Source organism: Mobula birostris, chromosome 13, assembly GCF_030028105.1.
Source record: "Mobula birostris isolate sMobBir1 chromosome 13, sMobBir1.hap1, whole genome shotgun sequence".
Lineage (NCBI taxonomy): Eukaryota > Metazoa > Chordata > Chondrichthyes > Myliobatiformes > Myliobatidae > Mobula > Mobula birostris.
In genome coordinates this window covers 91,124,224-91,142,492 of record NC_092382.1, presented here as the reverse complement: position 1 = coordinate 91,142,492, position 18,269 = coordinate 91,124,224, and the positions used below count along the sequence as shown (strand labels likewise).

Here is an 18,269-nt window from a genome sequence, read left to right as displayed (position 1 = left end):
GTCCCTCTGTTCTCCCGCACTCCTCACCCTGCAAGTCCTTGCCTGATTTGTCTTCACACAGTGCAATGCCTCGCACCTCTGTGCATTAAATTCCACCTGCTACTCTTCGGCCCCCATTCCCAGGTGTTCCGGATTCCACCGCAGACCCCGTTGGCCTTCCTCGTTGCCCCCCGCACCCCAGCTCCTGGTGTCACCGGCAAACTTGCTGATCCAGTTGGCCGCATTATCATCCAGATCACCGACACAGACGACAATCAGCAACGGGCCCAGCACTGATGGGCCCCTGTGGCCTCCAGCCAGAGGCGACCATCTCCTACCTCGCCCTGGCTTCTCCCGCGAAGCCAATCTATCCTGAATGCCGAGCAACAGAACCTTTTCCTCCCAGTCTCCCCACGAGGGGCCTGGTCAAAGGCCCTGCTAAAGTCCATGCCTTGCCCTCATCAACTTCCCGGTAACTTCCTTGAAAAACTCTACAAGATTGGTTAGATACGACCCAACACACAGAAAGCCACACTGACAATCTCCTAACAACATGAATTCTGCAGATGCTGGAAATTCAAGCAACACACATCAAAGTTGCTGGTGAACGCAGCAGGCCAGGCAGCATCTGTAGGAAGAGGTACAGTCGATGTTTCGGGCCGAGACCTTTCGTCAGGACGAATGACGAAGGGTCTCGGCCTGAAACGTCGACTGTACCTCTTCCTAGAGATGCTGCCTGGCCTGTTGCGTTCACCAGCAACTTTGATGTGTGTGACAATCTCTTATCTGTTCCATTAGACTAGGGGCAGAATTAGGCCATTCAGCCCATCGAGTCCGGTCTGCCATTCCATCACGGCTGATCCTGGATCCCACCCAACCCCATACACCTGCCTTCTCGCTGTCCTTTGATGCCCCGACCGATCAACTTCCACCTTAAATACAGGCACAGACTTGGCCTCCACTGCAGTCTGTGGCCAAGCATTCCACAGATTTACTACTCTCTGGTTAAAAAAAAAAATCCTCCTTACTTCTTTTCTAAAAGGTCGCCCCTCAATTTTGAGTCTGTGCCTCTAGTTCTGAATACCCTCACCATTGGGAACATCCTCTCCACTCCTTTCAACATTCGATAGGTTTCCGTGAGATCCTCCTGCATTCTTCCAAATCCCAGTGAGTACAGGCCCAAAGCTGCCAAACGCTCCTCATACATTAACCACTTCATTCCCCGAATCGTCCTTGTGAAGCTCCTCTGGACTCCCTCCAATGTCAACCCATCCTTTCTCAGATAAGAGGCCCAAATCTGTTCACTACACTCCAAGTGTGGCCTGTCTTATAAAGGCTCAGCATTATCTCCTTGCTTTTATGTTCTGTTCCCCTTGAAATAAATGCCAACATTGCATGTGCCTTCTTTACCACAGAGTCAACCTGTAAACTAGCCTTCTGGGAGTCTTGCACGAGGACTCACAAGCGTCTCTGCTCCTCTGATGTTTGAAACTTCTCTCCATTATGATAATAGTCCGCACTATTGTTCCTTTTACCAAAAAAAGGACCCGCCTCAGGGTGTTCACACCAGCTCAATGATGCCTTCATGGACACCTTCAATAGGTCATTCATCGAGGGTGCTTCAAAAGCCCTGTACCAGAGACACCTTCAGGACTAAACGACCAACGCCCAGTGGAATATTTACGATGAAGCACTTTGAATGGCTCATATCAGAAACTTCATCCCTGCCTCTCTGGACACCCACCGAAACACTGACCGACAGACAGTGAGGGTCGAGTGTGGCAGGAATCAAGTTTCTGACGCCTGTCACACACCTGGCCCCGACACACCCCGAAAGCAGAGGCTCACGCCAGATATGCTGCTCCTGCGTTTCCGTGCGGCAGTCAACACTACTGCACAGTCAACACTAGGTGTCAGCGAGCACACTCCTAGTGTTCGGTTCACGGTGCCTTGCAGAGGGATTCAGCTCCCACAACTATTTTCACTGTTTACTGTCTCATTTCCTAAATTTAAAATATATTACAGCAGCATCTTTTTGGATCTAATTGATGAAATGCTGTGCATCGCATCAAATCAGAAGAAAAATTCCAAAAACTAAAAATTTGCAACCTAAATTGGGAGGCTGAGAAAGGAGTCGCCCCCTTTCTAATTACTATAGGAAACCATAGAAAGGGTGCAGAGGAGATTTAGAAGGATGTTGCCTGGATTGGGGAGCATGCTTTATGAGAATAGGTTGAATGAACTCGGCCTCTTCTCCTTGGAGTGACGGAGGATGAGAGGTGACCTGATAGAGATGTATAAGATGATGAGAGGCATTGATCGTGTGGATAGTCAGAGGATTTTTCCCAGGGCTTAAATGGCTAACACCAAAGGGCACAGTTTTAAGGTGCTTGGAAGTAGGTACAGAGGAGATGTCAGGGGTAATTCTTTTTTTTTTTTTACGCAAAGAGTGGCAAGTGTGTGGAATGGGCTACCGGTGACGGTGGTGGAGGTGGATACAATAGAGTCTTTCAGGAGACTCCTGGATAGGTAAATGGAACTTAGAAAAATAGAGGGCTATGGGTTACCCGAGGTAATATCTATGGTAAGGACATGTTTGGCACAGCTTTGTGGGCCAAAGGGCCTGTACTGTGCTGTAGGTTTTCTATGTTACTATGCCAACTTTCCACAGGAGCAATGCCTTTACAACTCACCCAATTTGTTGGTGTAGAAAATTGGAGGATCTCCTGAATAAATAGACCCTCTCCCTGTAAAGTCAATGGTATGGTCGATTTTCGACCAAGGAAATCAAAATGAAGACAAAAGAGCATTCAAGACAAGTCAGGGAGATGATAGTAGAGAAGCACAACTCTGGGGAAGGAGACAAGACCATCGCAAAGGCACTGAACATACCTCAGAGCTCAGCGCAGTCCATCGGGAAAAAGTGGAAAAACCACAGCCACACTACCTAGATCAGGCGGCCCCTCTAAATGTAATCTCTGGAGAAGATTGGCACTTGTGACAGAGGGTACTGTGATGCCAACAGTCACTCTGAGCAAGCTGCGGAAGACAGCGGTTGCACGATCTGTCAGTCCTTGCACAAAAAGGGTATTTATGGTATATAGTTAAAAAACAAAGCTCCTCCTTGCCCGCAAAGACTTTGCAAAGTGTCAGTTTGAAGAATCTGTGAAGGTGTGGAAGAAGGTCTTGTGGTCTGATGAGACTAAAGTGGAACTTTTTGGCTTCAACACCAAGCAGGATGTGTGGCGTAAATGTAACAACCATATAACAATTACAGCACGGAAACAGGCCATCTCGGCCCTTCTAGTCCGTGCCCAAACTCTTACTCTCTCCTAGTCCCACCGACCTGCACTCAGCCCATAACCCTCCATTCCTTTCCTGTCCATATATCTATCCAATTTAACTTTAAATGACAGCATGGAACCTGCCTCAACCACTTCTGCTGGAAGCTCATTCCACACAGCTACCACTCTCTGAGTAAAGAAGTTCCCCCTCATGTTACCCCTAAACTTTTGCCCTTTAACTATCAACTCATGTCCTGTTGTTTGAATCTTCCCCACTCTCAATGGAAAAAGCGTCAACTCTATCAATCCCCCTCGTAATTTTAAACACCTCTATCAAGTAGTCGCTCAACCTTCTACGCTCCAAAGAATAAATACCTAATTTATTCAACCTTTCTCTGTTACTTAGGAGATGAAACCCAGGCAACATTTTAGTAAATCTCCTCTGTACGCTCTCAATTTTATTGACATCTTTCCTATAATTCGGTGACCAGAACTGTACACAATACTCCAAATTTGGCCTTACCAATGCCCTATACAATTTCAACAGAGACCTCTTTCAGAGTCGATGCCTCCAGAAGACACGGTACATCATTAAAGACCCCTCACACCCTCTCCATGAACTGTTTGTTCTCCTGCCATCAGGCAAACGTTACAGGAGCATCAAAACTAAAACCACAAGGCTACTAAACAGCTTCCTCCCACAGGCCGTCAGACTGCTAAATAGCTGATCCACCTGACTTTGCTTTGGACACTTTTAACTTGCACTGGACACTTATAACTGATTTTAACTGACATGTGGCTGCTGTGTTTTACTATTTATTGTTATGTTTATTATTTAGTGTTGCATTTGTTATGTTATGATTGCACTGCCCCTGAGAAACACTGTCTCATTCCACCCTGCAGAGCTGATGTATGGTTAGAATGACAATAAAGTTTTTTGAATCTTTGAAACATTACATCCCAACTCCTATACTCAATGCTCTGATTAATAAAGGCCAGCATACCAAAAGCTTTCTTCACCACCCTATCCACATGAGATTCCACTTTCAGGGAACTATGCACCATTATTTCTAGATCCCTCTGTTCTACAGCATTCTTCAATGCCCTACCATTTACCATGTATGTCCTACTTTGATTAGTTCTACCAAAATGTAGCACCTCACATTTTTCAGCATTAAACTCCATCTGCCATCTTTCAGCCCACTCTTCTAACTGGCCTAAATCTCTCTGCAAGCTTTGAAAACCTACTTCATTATCCACAATTCCACCTATCTTAGTATTATCTGCATACTTACTAATCCAATTTGCCACCCCATCATCCAGGTCATTAATATATATGACAAATAACACTGGACCCAGTACAGATCCCTGAGGCACACCACTAGTCACCGGCCTCCAATCTGACACACAGTTATCCACCACTACTCTCTGGCATCTCCCATCCAGCCACTGCTGAATCCATTTTACTACTTTGATATTAAAGGTTAACGATTGAACCATCCTAACTAACCCTCCGTGTGGAACCTTGTCAAAGGCCTTAATGAAGTCCATAGAGACAACATCCACCGCTTTACCCTCATCAACTTTCTTAGTAACCTCATCAAAAAATTCAATAAGATTTGTCAAACATGTCCTTCCACGCACAAATCCATGTTGACTGTTCCTAATCAGACCCTGTTTATCCAGATAATTATATATACCATCTATAAGAATACTTTCCATCAATTTACCCACAACTGACGCCAAATTCACAGGGCATTAATTGCCAGGTTAACTCTTAGAACCCTTTTTAAACAATGGAACCACATAAGCGATACGCCAATCCTCCGGCACCATCCCCGTTTCTAACGACACTTGAAATATTTCTGTCAGAGCCCCTGCGCACCAGCTAGGTTAACAGCATCCCTCCTGTAAAGCGTGGTGGAGGTAGCATTATGGTATGAGGATGCTTTTCAGCGGCAGGGACTGGAAATCTGGTCAGGATTGACGGGAAGATGAATGTTGCTAAATACAGGGAGATCCGGAGAAAAACCTGCCGGCCTCTGCCAGAGGTCTTGAACTGGGGAGAAAGTTCATCTTTCAGCAGGACAACAGCCCAAATCACACTGACTGAGCAACCATGGAGTGGCTTCAAATGAAGAAAATTGATGCCCTTGAGTGGCCCAGTCAGAGTCCTGACCTTAACCCAATCAAACACCTCTGACAAGACCTCAAAATTGCTGTCCACTGCTGCTCCCCAAATAACCCGACACATTTTGAGCAACTTTTCCAGCAGGAACGGGCAAACTTTGCTCCACCACCCTGTGCAAAGTTAATAGAGTCTTATCCAAAAAGACTGCTGTCCGTGATAGCTGTGAGAGGTGGTCGCACTAAATAATGAGAAGGGGAATGAACACTTTTGATCTCTGACATTTGCTTTTGAACTTTTAGTTTTCCGTGCCCTGTGAAAAAGAGGAGCACTTGATTCAGAAATCAAGATGCTCAGTTAAATTGATCGAAATGCCTGTTTGTGATACTCGTTTATGCACACAGAGGGTTGGGGGCTGAATACTTTGTCAAGGCACCGTAAATGCACTGCAGAACAACCAGGCGTCCGAATGGACAGACCTCAGGTGGTCAGGACGCCCGACCGCTCCTCCTTCCCCGTCACCCTGGGGGTCTGCATGTGCCGAGCCCTCTGCTGCAGCTCACGCACGACTGCACGGCCGGACACCCGAGCAATCGCTTGGTCAAGTCTGCAGATGGCACGGCAGTGGTGGGGCTTGTCGCCAACGCCAACAGAGAGGAGGTGGGAACCCCTGGAGCCGGGCAAATAACCTCTTCCTCAACATCAACAAGACGGCTATATCAACTTCAGGAGAAGGCACGCCACTTGCACCCCTCTTTACTTTGGCGGCACAGCAGCGGGAACTGCGAGCAGCTTCAGAGCTGGGAGCTCACACCCTGCACGACCTCTGACGATCCCAGAGCTCACCCTACACAGTCAAGAAGGCTCGCCAGCGCCTCGAGGGGGTGGAAGGGAGCTGGGACAGTGCAGGCCTACAGATTGTTCCCCGGCTGCGCAGGAGAGAGCACCCCAACACGCCGGGTCGCTGCACGGTGAGGACAGGATGGCTCTACCACGGGTCGCTAAAACCACCCAAAGCGCCAGCAGCCTGCCAGAGAAAGGCAGGCCCTGTCCTCCTACCCGCCAAGCCCAGAGGAATCCAGCCGCCCGGCTCGCGGACCTTTTGCCCCACTCCCGTTGGGAGGGGAGGCGGTGCAGCAACCATGCCAGGGCAACCAGACTTAACAACGGTTACTTTCCTCAGGCAGTGAGGCCCAGCGCCACTATCTTATCACTTCCTATCAGCCGCCTACCCCCAGGCTCCTGCGCCGAGTGTCACTCTACGTAGACAAGCTATCTTATGTATTTACATCTATTGCGGCTTTTTTCCTTCTTTACCTTCTTTATCTGACTGGCTTTCTTTGTGTGCTGCCTCAGATCCGGAGTAACAGTTATTTAATTCTCCTTTACACGTGTGTACTGGAAATGACCACAGATACTTTACTGACCCCAAAGGAAATGACCGCGTCACGGTAGCATTACCAGTGCACAGATATAAATACTGCAAGAGAAGGAGAGAGGATAAAAAAAAAAAAAGTAAGTTACCTCAAACAGTCCAACATGAGGGGTCATCACTTCCCCAGCTATAGGTTGACTCATTATAGAGCCTGATGGCCGAAGGCAAGAATGACCTCATGTATCGCTAACACGAGGAAATCTGCAGATGCTGGAATTTCAAGCAACACACATAAAAGTTGCTGGTGAACGCAGCAGGCCATGTATCGCTCTTTGGAGCAGCACAGTTGTCTCAGTCTATCACTAAAAGTGTTCCCTCTGTTCAGCCAAGGTGGCATGCAGAGGGTGAGAAACATTGTCCAGAGTTGCCAGGATTTTCTGTCGGGTCCTTTGCTCTACCGCAACCTTCAGTGTGTCCAGTTCGACTGCCAGCCTTTTGAATCAGATATCGAGCCTGTTGACATCACCCGTGTTGATGCCATTGCCCCAGCACGCCACCACATAGAACAGCGGTCCCCAACCGCCGGGCCGCGAGGAAACGATATGATTTGGCGATATGAGTCAGCTGCACCTTTCCTCATTCCCGGTCACGCACTGTTGAGCTTGAACGCACGCGAGGTCATTACCCACGCGTCATGCATGTCAGCGCGGAAAGAAGATCAACTCCCCGAGCTTGCGAATGACGGCGGGCTGAAAAGTATGTTTGACATAACACCTCTGCCGGCATTCTGGATCAAAGTCAAGGCTAAAGATCCTGAGATAGCCACGATAAGCACTGAAAACGTTGCTTCCATTTCCAACATATCTCTGCAATGAATGCAACGAAAACCAAATTGCGGAATAGACTGGACACAATCACCCTCGATAGGACCGTCTTGTTGCAGGAAAACAAGCCCAGGGCTCCCACTGATTCAGCGATATTGGTGTGTTGCGATGATTTTATATGTTCATACGGGGAAAATATGTGCTGTGTGTTTAATATCCAAACATTACTTAAAATGTGATGATGCTACTGACTTACTTATATAACCATGTAACAATTACAGCACGGAAACAGGCCATCTCTGCCCTTCTAGTCCGTGCCGAACGCTACTCTCACCTAGTCCCACCGACCTGCACTCAGCCCATAACCCTCCATTCCTTTCCTGTGTATATACCTATCCAATATTTCTTTAAGTGATAATATCGAACCTGCCTCTACCACTTCTACTGGAAGTTCGTTCAACACTTACTTCAAGCTCCCCTGATAATTGACTTATCACTATATTCATGTGAGGAAAATATGCGGTGTGTTTAATAGATAAAACCTTTTAGAAACGAAATTGGCCACTTATTCCAGTCTTGATTAACACCCCCCTCCCCCCGAACAGAATTGCCAAAAACGAATTATAGAAAATATCGGCATGTACACACATGAGCAAATCACGCATGCAAGGTGCCCGCACAAGGCTTCATGGTCATTGTAGTCTCGGGGTAAACAACGTATATGACTGCTATTCTTGTCCGTTGGCAACCCTGCCCCGGTTTTCAAGAATATTGTCAGTATGAAACCGGTCCGCAGTGCAAAAAAATTGGGGACCCCTGGTATAGAAGATTGTACTGGTGACAGCAGATTGGTAGAACATGTGAAGGAGAGGCCTGCAAACTCCAAAGGACCTCAGTCTCCTCCGGAAGTAGAGGCGACTCTAAACCTTCTTGTACACAGCCTCTGTGTTGGTTTCCACTCAAGTCTCTCATCCAGGTGCACCCCCAGTTACCTGTAGGTCCTCACCACATCCACGTCCTCACCATCAGCAGTAACAGGGAGCAGAGGAGGCTTAGTCTTCCTAAAGTCCATCACCATCTCCTTTGTCTTACTGATGTTGAGCTGCAGATGATTCAGCTTGTACCATTTGACAAAGTCCTCCACCAGGGCCCAGTATTCATCCTCCCGTCCTCCCTTTATTCAATCTTCATCCATTAACCAGTCTTCAATATATTCAGTCCCTTAGAATACCTTCCAACAATTTAACCAACTAAACGCAGATGCAAAAAACCTCATGCCTTCGTTTAGCCTCTTCGGTGCTCTCTTGCATTCCCGATACTCCTCCAGCACCTCATTTGTTCCCCTCTGCCTCGTACCTCCTCCTCCTTCTTAGCCAGGGCCACAAGAAACAAGGTTCTCTAAATCTGCCAGGCCTTGCTTTTTATTCTAATAGGAACATACAAACCCTGCGCTCTCAGAATTTCACTTTTGAAGGCTTCCCATTTGCCAAGCACGCCAACAACCTAGCCCAATTCACACTTGTCAGATCCTCTCTGACTCCATCAAAATTGGCCTTTCTCCAACTTAGAACCTCAACCCAAGGACCAGACCCTATCCTTTCCCATGAGGTTGTTATAGCCGGGGGTGGTAATGGAGACAAGCTCCCTCCATCTATTAAATGCTCCCAATAACGACCAAGCCCAGCTCCCGGCCTTCACATGTGGCTCAGCTACTAAGCCCAGCGGAACCGTTTCTACTGACAGGAGAAGGGCAAAGGAGAGTTACTGGTTCCTCAAAGCCAGTCACTTCGGGCAGACGGGGCTCGTCAGCCATGGTTGGCAGCTCATCTGGGAGAAGGAAAACTCTGATCTCAAACCTCTACTGCCTTGCGGCCACACCCAATCCCGGGAAAGACTTCGGGAGTAAACCCCGAGGGAAAAATCTGGAGCTGGTGTCCCTGAGGCAGTCGTACGTTGAGTTCAACGCTGACTGGAACCTCCTGCGGAGCTGCTGGTGCCAAACTGTATCGGTCTCTGCCGTTCCTTTGGGTTCTTCAGCTGTGGGGTGAGGGGGAGCCTGCCACATGAGTTTGCTCTCCATATCGTACCCCACAGGCTTGCATGTCTAGACAGCTAGGATGCAATATCCATGGTCGATCCTGACCAAGGGAGGCCTTCACCTCATAATGGAACTGTGATCACTTGATCCAAAGTGTTCCACTGTTCAAACTTGAGTCAGCCACCCCGTCTCGTTCCCCAGCAGGAGATCCACTCTCTCCCAACAGGACCGCTATATATCAACGAAAGAAACTTTCTTGAACCCTGGATCCATCCAGCCTGTCGGGTGTCGAAATCGCAGACAATACGGGAAAAGCTAAATCAGAACCAGGCTTGTTGTCGCTGGCACGCGATGTGAAATTTGTTAACTTAGCACCAGCAGCTCAATGCAATACATAATACAGAAAAAAATAAAATAATAATAATAATAAATATGTACATCGGCAAATAAAATCTGTAGCATTCTCTGCCACAGGAAGCAGTTGAGGCCAGTTCATTGGCTATGTTTAAGAGGGAGTTAGATATGGCCCTTGTGGCTAAAGGGATCAGGGGGTATGGAGGGAAGGCTGGTGCAGGGTTCTGAGTTGGACGATCAGCCATGATCATACTGAATGGCAGTGCAGGCTCGAAGGGCCGAATGGCCTACTCCTGCACCTATTTTCTATGTTTCACCCACCATCACAAACTGAAATTGTTTTTTTGTTTTGCAAAGGTCTGCAATCTCTCTACAAATTTGCCCCTCTAAAAACTGCCATTGGGTGGTCTTATATATTCCGTTAGAATCGTGAGACCATGATTTGCGCCTTGGAAGGTTTCCTGGGCAAGGCTGTATGGAAGACCGGCAGTTGCCCATGCTGCAAGTCTCCCCTCTCCATGCCATCGATGCTGTCCAAGGGAAGGGCATTAGGACCCATACAGCTTGGCCCCGGTGTCATCGCAGAGCAATGTGTGGTTAAGTGCCTTGCCGGGTGGTCTATAATGTACCATTAACACAGTCAGCCCTTTCTTATTCCTCGTTTCCACCCTTGAAGCCCCAGGCAGTCTGATCAGCGTCGTATCAAGTCGACTAGCAAGGCCACCATCCCCCTCAATCTCTCCTCCTCTGTCGCGTCTCAAACAGCGGAACGCCAGGAGCCCTGCCCCTCCTGCAACCCAGTCTCAGCCGCGGCTGCAGCGCATTCACTCTACCCGCCCACCCGTGCTCCGAGGGCCGTCATCCGCCTTTCCCGCAATGCTCCCTGCGCTGAAACGGGGGCAATGCAGAACACTGCCCCGCCGTCCTCCGCCTTTCCACCCCTGCCTCGCAGTGCGGGCTCAACTCCTGTCTGCCCCAGAGGTCCCCGCCCCTCTCTGCCTCGCTCACTCGTGGGCGGCTGCCAGCCTCAGTGACTGGACCTCAGTCCACCCCGCTTTCTCCAGTAGTGTCTCCCCCCCACCCCAACACCCCCAGTCTCTCTCCTTCCCCACCCTGTCCCTCCTCGTCTCCGCCTCTCACTGGATCACGCCCAGTGCCATAGGGGAATGAAAAGGGAATACGGCGAGTGGGGGAATGAAAAAAGAGTTAAGGAGGTGCGTTTCTCATGAAGGAGAACACACGGCGGGCAGCGGGCAGTCCAAAATGAAATCACCCCAGGACTATCCAGCGTAGTTCTTAGTGGAGCTGAGGAGCAACGCATTCCCTCACTGGGACTGTTATCAGCCGACAGCCAACGGGAGCTAGAGGATAAATATACAACACATTCCCTTGTTGGAACTGCTATTGGCCCTCGACAGCCAACAGGAACTAGAAGCATAAATATGGAACACATTCCCTCACTGGGACTGTTATCGGCCGACAGCCAACGGGAGCTAGAGGATAAATATACAACACATTCCCTTGTTGGAACTGCTATTGGCCCTCGACAGCCAACAGGAACTAGAAGCATAAATATGGAACACATTCCCTCACTGGGACTGTTATCGGCCGACAGCCAACGGGAGCTAGAGGATAAATATGAAACAAATTCCCTTGTTGGGACTGTTATCCGCCTCCAACAGCCAACGGGAACTAGAGGATAAATATGAAACACATTCCCTTGTTGGGACTGTTATCGGCCTCCGACAGCCAACGGGAACTAGAGGATAAATATGAAACACATTCCCTTGTTGGGACTGTTATCGGCCCCCGACAGCCAACAGGAATGAGAGGATAAATATGCATGGGATGGAATGTCGAGTAGCTTGGGTCCTCAGGCCCACGATGCAGCGTCGACCCAGTCTCGTGGGCAGCAGGCAGTTCGCGTAACACCACGCTGACCCCAGTAGCCCGGGTTCAATCCAGGGCCGGCCACCGTGCTGCTTCTCTAAAAACCTGGAGAGTTAGCCGGAGGAACAGGCCTACAACTCCAGCACCCTGGAGGAGCCGGGCGTGAGCTCCACAGCCACCCCCGTGACCCAACGCCGACCGCGGCGGGGCGAGCGCATCGTCCGCGCACCCGACTCCCTGGACAACTCCCGGTTGTGGATGCAAAGCACACTCCCGGGGGACAGAGAGAGCAGGCGGGGAACGGTATCAAGACCCACCTGAACGGCAGGGAGAAATTTGGACAGGACGGGGAAAGCTGGAGATGGACAGTTCATGAGGGGACAGACTCAGTGCAGAAGTGGTTTGCGATTCTCTTCATAACAAGATGGGTGACCCTCCCACCCCCCCCCCCCCCCAGCCATCATTAATACCCTTCAGAGATCGTCTGCCTGGCATCAGCGATCGCATAAGCAGGGCTTGTGACCTGCACCACCTACTCCCATGGCTTGACGTGGCCACGATCGGTGGGGTGGTTTGGGCTGAGCAGGTGTTGCACCTTGCCCAAGGGTGATCCGCAGGCTAGCGGGGAGAAGGAGCACACTTAACCCCTCCCCCCGGTACAGACACATTTCCACCCCGCCACCCCCAAGTGGCACATCGCATCCCAACTAAATGAACAGAATCCCAGCTACCTTCTTGATTTAGCTTCGCTCTTTACGCCTTGTCCCAAATAAGACCAGGAGACACAGGAGCAGAATTAGGCCATTCAGCCCATCGAGTCTCTTCCCGCCGCGGCTGAACAGCTCGGATAATACTGCCGGGCTGCTGAGGCTCAGTGGCTTCAACGCAAGCAGAGACAGGGAGAGAGGCCCCACCAGCTACATCCATCACCTACACCGACAAACACTGCAACACAACTTGTGATCGATGACGACGACCTCCAAATAATAAAAAAAATACACCAAGATGGATCTAACGCTTCCCTCCGACGTGACCCCAGGCGTTTCTTTCATCCATCTGCCCATCTAGGGCTCTCTTACATTTCCCTAACACAGCTGACATCTAAGAATTTTGATGACAAGGGCTAAAATTAAGATACAAGCTGAAATAGGTAAAGAACAACGCGGTTTTGTGAAAGACAAAAAGGGACGAGAAACACAATACTGATGTTAAGGGTACAATCAGAATGAGCTATTCAAGTGCAAAAAGATTTGTTCGTTTGTTTTATCGACTACACAAATGCATTTGATAAAGTGAAGCACAATAGTTATTTGAAATAGAACATAGAATAGTACAGCACAGTAAAGGCCCTTTGGCCCACAATGTTGTGTCAACCCTCAAACCCTGCCTCCCATACAACCCACCACCTTAAATTCCTCCATATACCTGTCTAGTAGTCTCTGAAACTTCACTAGTGTATCTGCCTCCACCACTGGCTCAGGCAGTGCATTCCACGCACCAACCACTCTCTGAGTAAAAAACCTTCCTCTAATATCCCCCTTGAACTTCCCACCCCTTACCTTAAAGCCATGTCCTCTTGTATTGAGCAGTGGTGCCCTGGGGAAGAGCCGCTGGCTATCCACTCTATCTATTCCTCTTATTATCTTGTACACCTCTATCATGTCTCCTCTCATCCTCCTTCTCTCCAAAGAGTAAAGCCCTAGCTCCCTTAATCTCTGATCATAATCCATCCTCTCTAAACCAGGCAGCATCCTGGTAAATCTCCTCTGTACCCTTTCCAATGCTTCCACATCCTTTCTATAGTGAGGTGACCAGAACTGGACACAGTACTCCAAGTGTGGCCTAACCAGAGATTTATAGAGCTGCATCATTACATCGCGACTCTTAAACTCTATCCCTCGACTTATGAAAGCTAACACCCCATAAGCTTTCTTAACTACTCTATCCACCTGTGACGCAACTTTCAGGGATCTGTGGACATATTACAGGAAACTCTAGATCTAAATTCGAAAGACCTCTGCCTCATCAGAAACCTGCACTGGGAACAAACTGCCGCTGTAAGAATAGATTGGGAAGTGAGTCAATTTAAGAAAATCAAGCGAGCTGTAAGGCAAGGGTGTGTGTTTTCCCCCCGATTTATTTAATGTGTACAGTGAAACAATGTTTCAAAAAAAAGAGACATCATGGGAATCAAAGTTGGTGGCAGAAACATCAATAATTTCAGATATGCAGATGACACTGTTAATTGCAAGTACGGAGGAAGAACTACAAAAATGGGTCTTTCTATCAATTGCAAAAAGAAGGAGAATCCTATCTGCAGGCTGAGGATAAACGGGGAAGACATAAAACAAGTACAGAACTTTGGCTACTTAGGAAGCTGGGTGACATCAGATGGCGGGTGCCACATGGACATCAAAAGAAGAATACGGATGGCAAAAGATACCTTTACGAGAATGAAGAGTATACTGACCAACACTAAACTAGGCATGACAACCCGCCTCAGAGTACTGAAATGTTACGTTTATCCAGTTATGTTATATGGATCAGAATGTCGGACAATATCTAGTAACATGAGGAAACTAATTGTAGCAGCAGAGATGCGGTTTTTGAGGAGGATGCGAAGAATATCATGGACGAAAAGAATATCTAACGAGGATGTCATGAACAGACCAAACGCAAAAAGAGAAATAACGTATGCGAACATGAAAAGGCAACATAACTTTATTGGACATGTGATTCGGAAAGAGGAGTTAGAATGCATGGGGAAAGATTGAAGGCAAAGACAAATGATGATGAAGACAGCAGACAGAGAACTGGAAACGAATACCAATGAATTGATCCACTTGACCCAAAACAGGAGTGTGTGGGCCATGACAGTCAATTCCCAATCTGGGCACAGCACCTGATAATGATAATGAACACAGCCATCTCCATCAACATCCCCGGCAGCACGTTCCACTCACTCACCACCATCTGTGTTAAAACAAAACCTCCCTCTGACATCGCACCCCCCCCCACACTTGCTGCCAAACGCCTTAAAAGTTAGCCCCCCCACCCCCGTATTAGCTATTTCCGTCCGAGGAAAGGCGCTCGAGCTGCCAACGCTATCTATCGTCTTGCGCGCCACCCGTCCTCGTCCACTTGAAAGAGAACAGCTGCAGCTCACTCGACCTTTCCTCACGAGACAAAAGTCTCTAATCCCGGCAGCACTCCTAGTAAGTCTCTGCACTCGCTCCATAGCTTCAACATCCTTCCCGTCAAGAGGTGACCAGAACAGAACACGATATTCTGAGTCCCAACAGGTGCACAATGTCAGAGAAGTGTAAGCAACGTACATCCTGAAATTCCTTTTCTTCGCAAACATCCACGCAGGCAGAGGAGCGCCCCAAACAATGAACGACCATTAAATATTAGGACCCCAAAGCCCCCCCCCACAGCTCCCCCCCTCCCACGCACAAGCAGCAGCAAGGCAATAACCCTCCCCCAGTAACAAAAAGCACCGAGCACTCAAGGGTGCAGCAAAGCATCAATAAAGACACACACTTGCAGTACCCCAAAGACTACTCGTTCACCCAGTAATTTGACATACTACAGGTTATCTCTCTCTCTCAAGTGTGGCACAACCAGGGTTTTACAGTATTACCTTGCAGCTCTTGAACGAAGTTCCCCGACTTATGAAGGTAAGCGCTCCGTGCATCATAACAAGCCCAACGGTTAGCCCTGCAATGTCGGACTTGCCCCCCAAGAACCCTCTGTCCCTCCACCCTGTCAAGAATCCTGGCCTCTATTCTGCCCTCCAGTTCGACTGGCCTCACATGTCATCTGGACTGAACTCCATCTGCCCCTTCTCAGCTCAGCCCAGCTCTGCACCGTCAATGTCTCTGTGATCTACCACAGCCTTCCCCACCATCCACAGCGTCGGAGACCCGCAAGCACCAACTCACCTCATGCAAGTCGTTTATAGTAAGGAGATTGAGGGGGGACTTGATAAGAGGTATTTACAATTATGAGGGAGATAGATAGAGTTGACGTGGATAGGCTTTTTCCATCGAGAGTGGGGGAGATTCAAACAAGAGGACATGAGTTGAGAGTTAAAGGGCAAAAGTTTAGGGGTAACATGAGGGGGAACTCCTTTACTCAGAGAGTGGTAGCTGTGTGGAATGAGCTTCCAGCAGAAGTGGTTGAGGCAAGTTCCATGTTGTCGTTTAAAGTTAAATTGGACAATTATAACGGACAGGAAAGGAATGGGGGGTTATGGGCTGAGTGCAGGTCGGTGGGACTAGGTGGGATTAAGAGTTTGGCACGGACTAGAAGGGCCAAGATGGCCTATTTCCGTGCTGTAATTGATAGATGGTTTTACATACATGAAACAAATCCCAAATAGCAGGGATCTCAGAACAGATCCCTGCAGAAAACTACAGGTCACTGCCCTCCCGACAGAATATGCTCACCTGCAACTACCCTCTGCCTTCTGTGTGCAAGCCAATTCTCAATGCACAGCCACGTTTCCTGGCTGCCACGCATCCTGGCTTTGTGTATGGGCGCTGTCAAACGCCTTGCCCAGATCCACACACCACATCCGCTGCTCTGTCACGCATCCTGGCTTTGTGTATGGGCGCTGTCAAACGCCTTGCCCAGATCCACACACCACATCCGCTGCTCTGTCACGCATCCTGGCTTTGTGTATGGGCGCTGTCAAACGCCTTGCCCAGATCCACACACCACATCCGCTGCTCTGTCACGCATCCTGGCTTTGTGTATGGGCGCTGTCAAACGCCTTGCCCAGATCCACACACCACATCCGCTGCTCTGTCACGCATCCTGGCTTTGTGTATGGGCGCTGTCAAACGCCTTGCCCAGATCCACACACCACATCCGCTGCTCTGTCACGCATCCTGGCTTTGTGTATGGGCGCTGTCAAACGCCTTGCCCAGATCCACACACCACATCCGCTGCTCTGTCACGCATCCTGGCTTTGTGTATGGGCGCTGTCAAACGCCTTGCCCAGATCCACACACCACATCCGCTGCTCTGTCACGCATCCTGGCTTTGTGTATGGGCGCTGTCAAACGCCTTGCCCAGATCCACACACCACATCCGCTGCTCTGTCACGCATCCTGGCTTTGTGTATGGGCGCTGTCAAACGCCTTGCCCAGATCCACACACCACATCCGCTGCTCTGTCACGCATCCTGGCTTTGTGTATGGGCGCTGTCAAACGCCTTGCCCAGATCCACACACCACATCCGCTGCTCTGTCACGCATCCTGGCTTTGTGTATGGGCGCTGTCAAACGCCTTGCCCAGATCCACACACCACATCCGCTGCTCTGTCACGCATCCTGGCTTTGTGTATGGGCGCTGTCAAACGCCTTGCCCAGATCCACACACCACATCCGCTGCTCTGCCACGCATCCTGGTTTTGTGTATGGGCGCTGTCAAACGCCTTGCCCAGATCCACACACCACATCCGCTGCTCTGCCACGCATCCTGGCTTTGTGTATGGGCGCTGTCAAACGCCTTGCCCAGATCCACACACCACATCCGCTGCTCTGCCACGCATCCTGGCTTTGTGTATGGGCGCTGTCAAACGCCTTGCCCAGATCCACACACCACATCCGCTGCTCTGCCACGCATCCTGGCTTTGTGTATGGGCGCTGTCAAACGCCTTGCCCAGATCCACACACCACATCCGCTGCTCTGCCACGCATCCTGGCTTTGTGTATGGGCGCTGTCAAACGCCTTGCCCAGATCCACACACCTCATCCGCTGCTCTGCCACGCATCCTGGCTTTGTGTATGGGCGCTGTCAAACGCCTTGCCCAGATCCACACACCACATCCGCTGCTCTGCCACGCATCCTGGCTTTGTGTATGGGCGCTGTCAAACGCCTTGCCCAGATCCACACACCACATCCGCTGCTCTGCCACGCATCCTGGCTTTGTGTATGGGCGCTGTCAAACGCCTTGCCCAGATCCACACACCACATCCGCTGCTCTGCCACGCATCCTGGCTTTGTGTATGGGCGCTGTCAAACGCCTTGCCCAGATCCACACACCACATCCGCTGCTCTGCCACGCATCCTGGCTTTGTGTATGGGCGCTGTCAAACGCCTTGCCCAGATCCACACACCACATCCGCTGCTCTGCCACGCATCCTGGCTTTGTGTATGGGCACTGTCAAACGCCTTGCCCAGATCCACACACCACATCCACTGCTCTGCCGTCGTCAGTTTGTTTTGCAACTCCCTCAAAAAATTTAATCAGAATCATACCTTACCCCTTGAGAAGCCACGCTGACTATCCCTAACCAGACGATGCTTGTCCAAATGCTCATAAATAGTCTCCCTAAATGGCTGCTGTGACACGTCTAGTGTGGTAGTGTTCTGGGTAGTGCTTGTC

General features: G+C 49.6%; 1 protein-coding gene across 1 annotated transcript in view; it reads right to left on the bottom strand.

The window, feature by feature from the left end:
• nop2 (NOP2 nucleolar protein homolog (yeast)) overlaps positions 1-18,269 on the bottom strand; it is a 61,253-nt gene that overhangs the window by 39,780 nt on the left and 3,204 nt on the right. The gene's annotated exons all lie outside the window — the stretch shown is intronic.